Here is a 12,800-nt window from a genome sequence, read left to right as displayed (position 1 = left end):
AATAAGAAAATAAGAATAATCGAAGATATGGATAGAAAAAGAAAGCGGTACATATGTTTTTCCTTAACAAAAGCAATTTAATAACAATTGTTTTTATTTATTTATTGTGAATTGACTTCAATTAATCATTTCATAAATAGATATATATATATATATATATATATATATATATATATATATATATATATATATATATTTATTTATTTATTTATTCCAAATTATATGTTAATTTAAATACTTGAATTTAAAAGAGATATTTTATTAAAATTTTATTAAAATAATTATTTTATTATGATTATGATCATATATCGTAACAATCTATTGAGTTAAGAATTATTTTAAGAATTATTATTTACATGATAGATAATGATTTAAATTGAAAATTAATAAAGAAAGTAAGAAATTAATAAATATAAAATAGAATCTATTTTACATTTTTATATTTATTATATTTTAATCAGGATATTAAAAATTCAATTATACAATTAATATTTAAAATTTAATCTTAAAAAAATTATTATTTTCTTAATCATCTTTTTATATTTATTATATTACAACGATTTATTTTAAATTTTAAAATATTAATTTTTTCCATAATTTTGGATAAATTTGTTATTGTACGATAGGATCAAATATTTATAAATGTTTATAAATTATATACATTTTATAATCGTTTTAATATATTATTAAAAATATAAAAATACGTTTTATAATAAAGAAATTATTATTTAAAATATACATATTTTGAATTCCATTTTTAATTAAATTTCAAATAAATCACAATTTCAAATGATTTCATAATGATTTGATCATTCTATATGCTTTTCTTTTCCTATATTTTTAAATAACAGTTAAAAAATTTTTTTACAATCCACTTTCAATCAATACTAGGTTTTTTATTAAATTTCTTTTAATATTGGTGAATTTTATTTAGAACTCATATTGTTTATGGAGGCTGTAAATGATCATGATTTTGATTATAAAAAATTTATTTTTTGTCAAATGATCATTAATAATTTTGAATAGATATTATAACAAAATTTTTTTTTATTTCGAATGTCCGGAAATAATTGTAATTCATTGACATCACTATTCGAAATCTTTTTTTCCTTATTTTATATATTGTCATTGCAATGATTTAAATTGGAAATAATTGGAATTTTTTGGTAAGAATGAAAAAAATCTATTTTTTTTAATACGATATATTGAAATAATAAGAAATCATTTGAAACGATTTATTATGTGCTGAAGTATCTCATATTGTACAATACATAAAATCAATTCTTTTTAATGCTATCATGATGTTCGATATAAGCAATTATAGATTGAAAATTCGATTGAGATACATAGAAATTAAAGAGCATTATAGCATAATTTTACATATTTGGATGAAAATTTGTAAATAAATGTTTGTCCAAAAATAATTTTAATTTTGAAGTCATCTTTTTTTTTTATTGCATCGTATTGTATTCATCACAAGAATAAAAAATTTCAAAGAAATCATTCTCTTGGAAATATATTAAAAATATTAAACTTCGATTAACTTTCAATTATATCAAATATAATTTTATATTATGTAATAATATGTAATTTTATAATATATAATAATTTTTTATAATAATATTTTTTTCAATTTTTTATTAATTATAATATAATATAATATCATAATATTATATTAAATTTAATAATATAATAAAATAATTTTATCCAATAATTTTATATTGACCTAATATATCTAATATACCATGATCTTGAAAGTTGTCAAATGAGTTTTATTTTAAAAAATAAAATTAAAATAGAAAAAGAATAGAAGAAATAATTTCACATTATTTTAATAAATATTTATAAAATGCTATATTAAGATATATTTGCACATAATATGTGCAACGATTCAATGGCCATCATCCATTTTTAATTATAATATATAATTGTAATATATTCCGTAAAATGCATTCATGATGCAATGTTTTTTCCGTTGTTCTTTTTCTTTGTGTTTATTCTTTCTTATCATTATTCAAGCATTAAATAATAATAAATTTCATTATATAGTTGATTTTCATCAGTTGATTTCAAAATTCTCTACAAGTAATCTATTAGTGATAAAGATGAAAAAATTAAAAATAATGCATATAATATATCATAATCTATTCATGTTGAAAAATATATTATTTAAGATAAAAGATTTTTTTTTACATTATATTATTTTTGACATTATACATATTGAGCCATATTGCCATTACGCTGATATCATATTGGTATTTATTAATAATTAAGATATCCAATTTTGTAATTTTTTAATAAGGAATTTTTTTATAATTTTCACTATTTATTGTGAATTTTCTTAATAAATATAGATTAATTTTGTCTTTCAACATACTAACAGATTTTAATATTATAGTTTTGAGCTAGAGAGAATTCTATTGCATGTTATATCTGATTGTAACACGTGACATATGATTAATAAATTAGCAAAAATTAATGAAATCCATTCACAAAAATGAATTCGGTTTTGAAAATCATGAATATAAAATTGTTGGTAAAGAAACATGATATGGATAAATTTTTTGTTTTTTATTATCTGTGTGATTTATTTCGATACATTTTTCAATTTGATTTAATTTCTGAATATTTTTTTGTATATTTTATATAACTCTATTTCTAATACAATAATCTCTAATTTTTCATGTTATATATCTATCATTATACTTTTTTTTTATGAGATTAATACTATTTATTTATTTATAACATAATGATTAAATATTATTCTTAATATAAAAATGTAATTAAATATATTATTTAATTGTTCAATTATTGTACAAACATATCTTGACATAGCCAAGTTTTTAAACGCCTATTAGTATTAAAATAACATGATATTATTTCTCTTTTATTATTTTATATTCTTCAAAATGAAATTCATTCACTTTCAAGATTATTATCATTATTATCATTATCTATCTTAATATTAGCTGAATTTGGTATTATAAAAAATGAATAATTTACAAAAAAAAAAAAAAGAAATATGATGATCTGGGAAGAATAAAATGATTTTTAAAATATTTTTTGTCATCATCAAATGTACGTCTCGAAATTATTTAAATTCTATACAAAATTTTTTTTCGTATTTCATATATTTCATTTGGAATTATAAATTTTAAATTAATTTAAATTAAAATTAAAATTTAATAATTTATAAGAATTCAAAACATCTTTATCTTAATACTTATATTTTTAAATGTATTTATATATTTAAATTTTACATATTTGTTTAAAATAAGTTTGATAAAAAAGTAAACAAAATCAAATAAAATAAAATATACTGTTCTTTTAACAAGTTATTTGAGATTTGATAAGTGAAAATGTTTGTTATTATTTCGATAAATATTTGTTTATTTTGTTTCTAACTGCAAAATCATCTTCGATCTTTGAAAACAAACTTTTAATTTTTGAGTTGCTAGAATTAGAATCGTATTTTATGCTATTTGATAGTGTGGAAATTTCATTTTAAAATCTCTATGGAATAAGACCATGAGTTTGAACTTTATATTCTAATGTGTGTACATATCTAACATTTACAGATATTTAAAATAGTTCATCCGAATAATTTGTTTATTTTTAATAATAAAAAAAAAAATTCTCAAATTAGTTTCTAGAAGTAAATAATCTGAGTTCACTAATTTTTTTATAGAAAAAAGTAAAAAATATAAAGATCAATTATTTATTTTTCTAAATAAAATGATATAATTTTTCATTTACACTCTGATTAAACGATTCAAGGCGAATACATTAATTGTTACATTAATTAATATAATAAAAATCGTTCAACTGCAATAAAAAATATTTAATATTATTTGAAGTTATTCTGAGTATTATTTATAATATAATAATGTAAATAAATATTTATGTACTCATTGTTACCACAAGTATTTAACCGATAACCTAAAATGTTGCGATAATGTTGTATAATAAATTTTATTTTTGAAACTATTTGAATTTATCACAGAGCAAGATCTTTTTATAAGTTTTTGCATATTATCTTTGATTGTTCATATTCTCTTTCATATACTTGTTCCTTTAATTTTATATAAATAAAAATCTAGAGAAATCTATATCAAGTCTAGAAAATGTGTCAATTAATTAATATTTTTGATCAAACAAGTGATTTTCAAATTTCTTGTTCAGAAGTTGCTATCTAAATCTCTATGCCATCGAACTAGAATAAGTTGCCTCTTTGAATGTGGTGATATTGTTTAAGACAGTAATTTTTTCTTTAAGTCAATAATAGGTTACATCTGTCACTTTTATTTTATTTTATGTTCATTGTGTATTTCATTTGATGATAATAGATTTCTCAATTGTTCTCTGGTACTTTCATTATTTTATATTACATTATTGTTATTGATAATAGCTTTCCTGCTTTTTTTTTCTATCAATTTTTCTTTCGACAGATTCTTTTGTATTTTTTTAATTTTTCATTTAATTGATGAATTTGCCTTTCAACGAAGTTAGCTTGAAATCATTATTCGCTCTGATTTCAAAATTTTCTCGAAGAAATTCCCAAAGAGCTTGTCTTCAAATTGTTAATTTTTGTTAATTGTTAAATTATAATCTGTCAAATCACTCATATTTGATTATTTCAAATAAAAACGTGATTCGTGAATTTATATATGTATCGAACATCGACGTCATCTCTATTATTTAAATAGAGAGGTTGCAAGCGATAATTGTTCCTTTCTTCTATATATTAATATCTTATATATATGTTTTGTGTACACGGGACGATTCTGCGTATCTCGGCATGATTTAGTATTGATGATGGAAATTTCCACGCTTCATCACGAAATTTCCAATCAAATCCAAAAAAATTGTGTGGCAGTCGCGGCGTCTGAAATTATAAAATTTTTATTGCTATTCCAACAGAAAAGACTATGCGGTTTCTTAATTGTCGTATATAAGTCTTTTGCGTAATGGATTTATGGAGTTGGGATGTCATTTAAAGATTCGTTTGAATTCGCTTTATAGTAATATTACTTACTTAAAATATATATATATGGATTTAATCAAAAATTGAATGTAGAATAACTGATAATACAATAGCGTTATTGATTATGCATGAATGCATAGGATATTCTATAAGCTATAATTTCAAAGGATATTTTCTATCTGCAATATGATCGTTTTGTTTTAAATTGCGTTATATTTTAAAGTTAATCTGTCAATTAGCTCTTTCATTGAATAAGTATACATTGAAATATGTTGTGCTACATACTACACGATAACAAATTTTATGGCTGTCCAAAAATTTTTTAATAATATTATTAATAATATTGTACTTTCGCTTTGTATTAACCTGCTAGAGGTAATATATTAGTTAGGAATATTAGAAGAATTTTGATTTATATTTGATATTCGATTTGAAATAATATAAAATAAAATATACTAAAATAAATAAAATGCGATTCGAATGAAAACGTTTTATTTTTAATATTCCTTTTTTTTCTTTGCATTGAAAAAAAATTGCATTTTAAAATATCAATATAATTTATGCGATTTATTATTCCATCCATAAATTGTAATTTTTCAATACTAGCGATGCTCATATAGTTCCAAACTTTATTATGGAACTTTCATTAAGTTTTCATTCAGACTGCAGATTTTTTGGTTTCAGTTCTTCATTTTTTTTTCTCTCCTCTAAATAATGCATATCCATCAAATGTAAAATATTAAATTTATTCTCATTCATGAAGATCATCTTATTCCAATATTAATATTATTTACTAATTGCAGTTTTTTTTTTTATTTAATTCACTTACAAGATTGAGCCACTTGATAATGATATTCTTCATTTCGGATAAAACTAATGAATTGATAAATATATCAATATTTAAATTATTTAACTAGTGTTTCATTGCACTTATTTTTACATTTTGTTTTGTAGACATCTACTTGATTATTTTGCATTCTTTTTTATAATCCATATCTATGTATATCTATATCTCAATTATATTTTATATAATAAATTTGTTTACAATCTATGAAATTTCTGCTAAATTTTCACACTGATTGTAAATGTAAATTAATAATAATTTTTTTATTACATTTATATCTTTCTGCTTATTTTTGTTCCATTTTTTAAAAATAATATCGAATATGAGAATTTTTCCTTGATGCCAAGTGGCATCACAAGGATTTCCAACAGCATTTTTCTACAATCTATCCAAATGAGCATGTAATAGAATGAATTTCCATATCGATTTCGATATCTTCGCGATCGCAAAATCAAAAATTGTAATTTTTCTCAAAGAATTCGTAATAGATTCTAGTCAATTCATTCTGAATATCCATGAAATTTGTTTCATCGATTAGATTTCCTTACTCATAAATCGTTCAAAAAGAATTTTGTTGTGAGATTTGCTTTTATAGCTAAATATACACATACAACTAAATCTTTGTCATCACATTACTATACGATCGCTCTTTAATGAAGAATGATTCAGCATAATCCATGCCTGAATTAAAACAGGATGTCTCTATAAGCAACTGATTCATTAATTAGATCATATTCTTGGATTCTATTTAGTGGCATATGTTTCATATAATGCTTTTAGCAATCATAAAGGATAGATTATAATATCGTTTCATAACTTGCTGTTCATGTCGTTCACGCGACACAGAATAAACTTTTTCTTTAAAAGAATAAGATATATACTGTTTGTACGGCATATTTGCTCGACTGAACCTATCCATTCTATCCATTCAGAGGTTTAGACACTATTGCATGCTTAACTATAATATTAATCGATAATTTCTCTTTCCGCAAATGTATAAAACTATAATCATTATAAGATAGCGTTTTTCATGATCGAATACACTGAGAATGTGAAGTCTCTTTGTCTGAATGAATCAATTGTAAAAATTTGTGAATTTTGTTAAGTGCGAACTGATCGATAAAAGCGATTATTGATATTAATCATGTATAATTCAAATGTTTATTGAAAGCTACGAATTCTTCTTTTATCATCATATTAATCATAACTCGTTTCTTGGATAGTCTAAAAGGTAGACTACAAGATAGAACCAATAATAGATCATTTATTGTAGCAATCAATACATTCTTGTTAACCAATTCTGCTATCGTCTTGAAGAGAACGATTTGCAATTTATCAGATAATAAGCGGACTGTTATAATCGTCTTTTTAAATCATTAAAAACATCGCAAAATTTATGCAAATTTCATTATATTTTCGCTATTCACTGAATGTGTTGCATAGGCTTCAAAATTCAATTGATATTTCTTAAATTCATTGTAGATATTTTGAATTACAGATTCATTCTAGAAAATTCCAAAGAATTGCTAAAGAATTTAAATTCGTGCGGACAACAACGGATTGGAACATTTATTTCGCGTGTTTGATACTCACTTTCATAATTTTAAATTGAACGATCTATTTTCTCTCTAATTATAATAACTTATGCGATATCTGTATCTGTTAATAAATCGTCGACATAAAAGTAATATTGATTAACTCGTGATCAGATGCAATCATTTATTATCTATTGTAAATCTGATGTAATACGCTTGACTAAAAAGAGAATCATATGATGTATCTATCAACTGTACGTAATTATATTTAGTTCATATATCGTATGTTCTTGTAGGTTTTCTCTTCACAGAATGCGTTGGAGAAGTTGCCGATACAGATATACAATTCAAAATTGGATGAACTATCGGCCCGACATGTTATATGTTTGTTGTTTGGTGGTGTTCGTTAGCTTAATGTGATAAAAATTGATAAAAATTGGGTTTCTCTTATCAAACTCTCATACGAAGAGTTGTATTCTTGCCTAATACAGGCAATTTAGAAAATTTTGTTTCAGACAAAATTAATTTTCATCCAGGCACAGATCATCATGGGTGCCATCTATAAAAGAAAGAAAGAAATAGCGATTATTTGGATTCTCCTTGACTATTTGTGAGATAATTTTCACATGGATGACTATTTTATCTAAGAGTGACACGTTTTCTAGTTCCCAGAACTGCATCATTTGAATGATTGAGTTGCAAATTCAAATCAGCTTTCATCTGTCCTATCTAAGTTAAAGAAAAGAGATAGATTTCTCCTCAACTTCTGTTATTCCATGATATCCCAAAGATGATTATTAATTATCAAATTACAAGGAATTGTGGATTCGTTATATAATATAATATGAAGAGAAATGTTTGTAATATTTTAAAGGCATTAATAGACGAAAGAGTTCTACAAAAATTCTACACCGAGAGTGCAAATTAATATAGATTTTATCTTTTATAGGATCACTAATCTCAGCAATATTTGAGATCTCTGCTTGATAAGGAAAGGATTAATTTCTTCGCAAAAAAGATTTTTATAATATTTATCTGAGAATCTTGAGCATCTAACAATGCTCTGTATTCATGTTTGCTCATGTTGTAGATAATATACACGATAACTATCGAAAATACGCAGTTCTCAATGCATAATATAATAGAAGAATTCAGATAAATTTCTTTTTCACAATTTTCTCAGTTGTATGAACAAATCTTTGTAATATGTAATCTAAAATTGTAGTATGTGGTATTTAATGTACATTGAAAACATAAATCCATATCTTAATTTCAATTGAAAAACAATTAAAATAAATTTTTAACTTTTTTACGCGAGTTATTTTATTATTGTCGACTGCGTGAATCTTAAATTTCTTGCATTGTAACAATAGTTCATTCAACATAGTTCAAGGAATACGATGGATATGTTGATTTTTTAACCGTATCAGTGCAGCAGCTCGTGATCATTTTTTGAATATGTAATTTCATTATCATTATAATGGGCGATTTTAGATAAGAAAGTTATTTAAAAATCTGAAGATCGCTCAAGATTTTTCTGCGTCTTTTCCATATCTCGGTTGTTCGCGCGTTTTTTGTTTTCAAGAATGTCAAAAAAATGTCAAAAAAATATTTTACTGACATTTCTGTAACTTCAAGGACCAGATCTTGTTATCTATCAATTGCTGCAACTCATTTATCAAATTTAACAATATAGTCTATGATTACTCGAATAATATAATATCCATGATGATCAATGAATTAATGTCCTCATGTAATAACTTCTATGCAATAAAATAATTGACATTGGATAGCAACTTTAAGGCAATTTTTCTCTTCAGTGCAAATTTCAGGTAATGGAATCTCTGTCAATAGCTATCCTCTTAGAAACTTCTGCACTTGTTTCAAATCTCATCAAATATTCAATTAATGATTGCAATAGAATTAATAGATGAAAGATAAATGTATATACGAATAATGATCCTTAGATTCAGTTGTTTGCAAAAGATAGTATAACAATGAATAAATATAACAATTTGCGTTATGCTTAACTTGGATTTCTTCACAATAAATCATAGTAAATCATGTCAGAATACGATCAGTATTTATAAAGAAATTATTTATTATATCTGATTAAAAACATTTTGTTTATTATGAAGTGTTAATTGTATCTAATTTTTTCCTATTTTTTAACAGGATTCGTGAAAAAATTTTTTCCATAATTTCCATAATTTTTTCCATAATCCAGGAAAATCACAAGTTCGAGAAAAATTTCTTAAATTGTATAGCACAAAAGTATTGTGAATACTTATATTCAGGAATTGATCGATGTGTATCATAAATTTTTCCTATGTTAATCATCGTTGAAGTTATCATGACTGAAGTATATCCTCGAGATCACATTGCATTCCAATAGATTGAAGTATTTTAAATTATATATAATTTAATTATATATATATTTTAATTTTTTAAAATATACAAATTCAAATATCATCTAAATATTTTTCTTAAAAATAACATTGCCTCAAGCAATATTATTCTACATCTTTTATTTAATATGGCGTTAGCATCTGAAAAAATAATAGAAAAAAATGTTTATACGAGGAAATTTTTCTTGAATTAAACAGATTTAATAAATCTCATGAACATAAAAAATTATTTTGGAAATTGAATTTTCGATCTATAGTTCTAAAAATTGTTTTATTCAACATGGCTTATGTATTATATGAATTTTGAATAGTTATATTGTTAAGAACATTGACAGCCATAATATAGAAAATCATAATAGCACAGGAAAATGACAAGATCGATTCTCATTGATATCGGTTAAACGGAAATCGTTTTTTGGATATATCCATTTCTCCTTGAATAATGATTATTTCACTTTATAAATAAAATATTAAAATGGAAATAATTATAAATAAATAAAATATTGAAGTAAATAATTATAAACAAATAAATCAAATAAAGTATCGAATGTCTATTGTATGTCTATTGTATATCACTAATATCAGAAATAGGATTCCGGAGGATTTTTTTTCTAGAAATAGAAAAGGATCATGAGCTTTTTCGGAAGTTTTCCATTATTCAGTTTCCGGAATAATGTCAATTCTGGAATCATTGCAGAAAAAAGAAGCAGCAACGTATTCTACAAAATAACGTTATTATGAAAAAACTGAAATCCAAAGTCGAATATTGATTAGAATTAATCAAATTCTCGTAAAACAACTTCAAAATTTAATAATTCATTATTTTCAATTAATAGTAAGCTTAGAATTATAGAATAGGTGATTCTCTTTGTAATAGTGTAAAAAATACGTAATATGTATTAAATATTTATATAAATAGTAAAATTTCGGCTGAATTCAAGCACTCTCTAATATTAACTATAACATATCATTCTATGTTTTAAACTTTTTTCTTGGAAAAAATTACAACAATTTGAGATAATTGTACAAATGTTCGGAATGAATGACTAAGAATATAGTTTTGATTTTATTAGAAAAATGAACATGAAGACGGTAATACAAATTTGACTTCTCTTTCCATTAATCAAATTATTCAAAATTGATTTCAGCTGTAGATTTTCGTTTCAATGTGAAAAATCTTTTAAATTTAAATTATGTTTTGTTCTAAAATTATAATGGAGAGGAGAATCAATCTCAGCATTGATCATTGACACGAATGAATTCTTTAGTGGACAAGTGGCATAAGTTCAGAATTATGAAAAATGAAGTTTTTACAAAAATAGTAAGTACTACTAAAATATTTGTTTTACTTGTACTTTATTTTGTGTTAATAAAAAAATAAGAATCAATTTTACATCATAAATGAAGTGATTAAAAATATTTTGAATAATAGCATAAGTCCAATTTCTTGGATTTACTTCATTATTCCATGAAATATATGAATATATGAAATGGACTCACTCTACTATTATATTCAATTAAAGAAAATAAAAAAGAAATTAAATTAAAGGAAATAAAAGGTATATGTATATGCGATATTGTTTCATATTCAATAAAATCGATGAGGATCATTCATTTATTTCTTTTTTTACATTAACTTCTAGAACTGTTTAGTATCTTATTAGCTTTCGTATCAATAATATTTATATTACATCTACTCGAAATGAATAATATTAATGCAAATCCTACAAAAAGTCAAAAAAAAAAAAATAAGAAATAGTGATTGGATTAATGTTGCAAAATGACTTCGTAATTCGAGTACAGAATACGTAAATCGAAACAATAATATAGTTCCTGCAAAAGAGTTTGAAAACAAAGATATGAATGCCAGAAAAAATGTATAGACAAAATTGATGAAGAAACACGAAAGAATTACTTCTATAATTTTTGGAAAATAGGATTCTTTGAAGCATAAAATACATATTTTTATGGATATATAAAAAGTAGCTATAAAGACAACCACAAGATGAAAGTAGAAAAGTAACAGTAATATATATTGTTTATCCAATATTGATGACTCTATTATTTTTGTATGTAAGAAGTATTTATTGCAAATTTTTCAGTGATGCATGAACAGAAAAAATATGCAAAAGGTAAATCTGCTGGAAATGATAATAGAGTTATGCACCAAATCCACGTAAACTCAGCGAAGATACTATTAAAAATGTTTATCGTATTCATCGTATCAAATTTCGTATTCAAAGCTTTCCTGTTAATATATCTTACGCGAATTACATAATCCAAATATGAGTAAATGAAAATCTCAATATTTGGAAAATGTATATTTTTTATAAAGAAAAATGATTTGAATCAAACATTACTATCAATAAAAGAGCATATGCATCGTCATATATTTAATACACGTTTTAATTTTCATTTTAAAATACCACAGAAAGATACATGCAAGAGATGTGATGAATATAAAATTAAATTAAATGTAATGATCAAGAAAATATTAAAAAAACTTGAAGATAAACATGAGTTATTTAGGAAAAATAGAATTCTATAAAAGAGGATATAGAAATTGCAAAGTGTTCAAATAATATTTATACATATAGTATCGATTTACAGAAAGTATTACCATTTCCAATATTAACAATTTCTGATGCGTATTATAAGAGAAATATGTATTGTTATAATATCGATATTCACGATTTACGTGAAAACAAAGGATACTTTTATGTTTGAAATATTAGCATTCAGAGGATCGCATCATGTTTAGTTAAACATATTAAATCTGTTGCTGGTAATAAAGATAAGATAATTATTTATAGTGACTCTTGTACTGTAATCGTAATATAAAAATAGCTTTGTTAAAATTAATGTAAAATCTTATTACTAATTATAGTGAAGGTTATAACAGAAATTTTTAATATCAGAACATTCTTAATATCAGAACATTTTTTACCAAATGATTCAAATTTTGGATGTGTTAAATTTGCAGCATATATCTATTTATATCCATGAAGATTGTATCGCTGTATGAAAAT

At 23.0% G+C, this 12,800-nt stretch overlaps 2 protein-coding genes and 1 long non-coding RNA gene across 3 annotated transcripts in view; all 3 read left to right on the top strand.

The window, feature by feature from the left end:
• sax (type I BMP receptor saxophone) overlaps positions 1–12,800 on the top strand; it is a 54,960-nt gene that overhangs the window by 11,106 nt on the left and 31,054 nt on the right. The gene's annotated exons all lie outside the window — the stretch shown is intronic.
• The window catches only part of LOC105736802 (uncharacterized), a 42,355-nt gene that overhangs the window by 11,446 nt on the left and 18,109 nt on the right, over positions 1–12,800 (top strand). The gene's annotated exons all lie outside the window — the stretch shown is intronic.
• On the top strand, positions 7,879–8,673 carry LOC147656524 (uncharacterized). The gene is made up of 2 exons (XR_015294261.1): positions 7,879–8,219; positions 8,313–8,673. It is a non-coding gene; the product is annotated as an uncharacterized LOC147656524 (long non-coding RNA).

Source organism: Apis florea, unplaced genomic scaffold (assembly GCF_048593485.1).
Source record: "Apis florea isolate Af1SG1 unplaced genomic scaffold, ASM4859348v1 contig_3696_pilon, whole genome shotgun sequence".
Lineage (NCBI taxonomy): Eukaryota > Metazoa > Arthropoda > Insecta > Hymenoptera > Apidae > Apis > Apis florea.
This window is presented reverse-complemented; position numbering and strand designations above follow the sequence as displayed.